At 46.4% G+C, this 2,500-nt stretch overlaps 1 pseudogene across 1 annotated transcript in view; it reads left to right on the top strand.

The window, feature by feature from the left end:
* Positions 1-2,300, top strand: part of LOC311114802 (glypican-5-like) — a 22,793-nt pseudogene extending 20,493 nt beyond the window's left edge. Inside the window, exons 3-4 of the transcript in view lie at positions 1,154-1,213; positions 2,176-2,300. The product of the transcript in view is annotated as a glypican-5-like (transcript). The remainder of the gene's footprint in view (positions 1-1,153; positions 1,214-2,175) is intronic.
* Positions 2,301-2,500: the final 200 nt, after the last annotated feature.

The raw sequence follows: 2,500 nt of genomic DNA, 5'->3' as shown, positions 1-2,500 counted from the left end.
CACTTGATTTTAGCCCAGTGTGCTGGGATGGCAGAACTGTACACGTTAAATCAAGCACATCTAATCTATTTGAAAGGAAAAATATACGTATTTGACCCAGGTCTGGTGACAGATGACCATCATATGACCATCATAAATAAACATAATTTGTTTTATATTATGTGATAGCCAATGGAATTATGGACTTTGAGATTCTTGGCTCGATCTCAAATGACAATCTTTTAATCCATATGGTACATATAGTACACAAACACATACACACTCACACACACTCATACAGACACTCACACACACACTCATACAGACACTCACACACACTCATACAGACACTCACACACACTCATACAGACACTCACACACACACTCATACAGACACTCACACACACACTCATACAGACACTCACACACACACTCATACAGACACTCACACACACTCATACAGACACTCACACACACACTCATACAGACACTCACACACACTCATACAGACACTCACACACACACTCATACAGACACTCACACACACACTCATACAGACACTCACACACACACTCATACAGACACTCACACACACACTCATACAGACACTCACACACACTCATACAGACACTCACACACACACTCATACAGACATACAGTGTGTTACACCCTCCTCTCACACAGCCTAGACGGGATGTTGTGTTTGGCACAGCATCCGATTCCCCCTCTACCTCGTCCTTTGAAGCACCCGATGCCCACTGCCCACGGCAGCTGGCAGGGCCGTGCCCACAGGGAGGGGGAGATTAATATGGACGGACCGCTTCCTGTTTACCCAGACTACCATAGCCCCAGCTCAGATCAGCTGCCCACCTCAGTCCTATTATCACATAGGCACATGCACACACTCAGTCAGTCAGTCACTCACACAGACAGACAGGGGGGTTTGGTGGGGTTTGTGGGCTGTTTCCCACCCTGACCTCTGACCTCTGCATGTGCATGACTCACCCTTGACCCTTGTATCCAGGGTCATCAACTGACTATTTCTTCCTCTCCCTCCCTCCCCTCCTTGTTTTGTCTTGCCTTCATTTTGTTCCTCCCCCTGTTTTCTTTGTTTTCTCTCCCTTCACCTCTCCTGCTTGTGCCATTCTTCCCCCCGGACTCCTTCCATCCCCAGTTCATTCCCCCTGAAACCCTCCAAGAACGATAAACCTAGAAGTCTGAAAAAGATCTCTAGGTAAGCATGACCAACCCACCCACCCGGTGAATGACAACTACCTCTCTCTGTCTCTGTCTTTTAAGTCTCACATATGTCTGTCTGTCTGTCTGTCTGTCTGTCTGTCTGTCTGTCTGTCTGTCTGTCTGTCTGTCTGTGCCCTCTGTTTCTGTCTCTCTCTCACTGTCTCTCTCTCTCTCTGTGACAGCTCGATGTTGTCATCAGTATTGGATCAGGCTATGATGTCTCTCAACGTATGTGTGTGTGTCTGTCTGTCTGGCTAGTGTCAGGTGATTAATGATACGGTTTAACCCTTCGTAATCCCCTCGTTATTCATTAGGATCCCACTCGCGGCCCACCCCTACCGGGGGTCTCTGATACTATCATCATGACAGCCCTGACTGATGGGGTCCTAACTCAGCATGTGACCTCACATGACCCCTCCTATTGGAGTTCCCCTGTCTCTTGGGTGGCCGTAACAGGTGCCTGATCAGAATTCTTCTCTTGTTTGGCCACTAATCGCTACAGCATCTATATTATTTTCAATGTGTTTAAAGATCTATGGAACTATATTTCTTTAGGTTCGACAGTATTCTTTTAGGTTATGTATAGATATAATTCAGATAATTCCCCCTGGATTATGCACCTGTCATTTTATTAACAAATGAATATCATGATTACATATCATAGGTAGTTGGGTGGTAGCCATTGATGTTACAGTATGCTGTGTGAAGTGCAGATGGGTCTTAGCCATTGATGTTACAGTATGCTGTGTGAAGTGCAGATGGGTCTTAGCCATTGATGTTACAGTATGCTGTGTGAAGTGCAGATGGGTGGTAGCCATTATAAGATGTTACAGTATGCTGTGTTTCTTATAACATAGAGTATGTTCCCCAACTCTCACCCCTCTGTCCTCTTTCCCCCCTCTCTATCCTGTCGCTCTCTGTCCTTTCTGTTCTCTCCATCCTCTCTTTCCATCTCAGGGAGTTTCTGAGCTATATCCAGCGCTACAAGTCGTTCTTTGCAGTGCTTCAGAAATGCGTGCGAGGGAGAGATGGTAGTGGACGACTTTACCTGCTGGAGTGGAGACGATGTGGTGGAGAGGTAAGACTGGAGAGAAAGAAAGAGATGACCACTCAGTGTTGTTTAGAAGCTCAGACGATGTCCTACTCATTTACTGGGTCTGCTGGGAGAGTGTGTGCTTGTGTGTGTGTGTGTGTGTGTGTGTGTGTGTGTGTGTGTGTTGGTGTAATAAGCCTGTGTGTGGTTTATGAAGCTGTTGCTGATTAGCGAGGGAATGTGGAAGTC

The sequence above is a fragment of the Coregonus lavaretus genome, assembly GCF_964263955.1.
Source record: "Coregonus lavaretus genome assembly, contig: HAP1_SCAFFOLD_7652, whole genome shotgun sequence".
Lineage (NCBI taxonomy): Eukaryota > Metazoa > Chordata > Actinopteri > Salmoniformes > Salmonidae > Coregonus > Coregonus lavaretus.
This window is presented reverse-complemented; position numbering and strand designations above follow the sequence as displayed.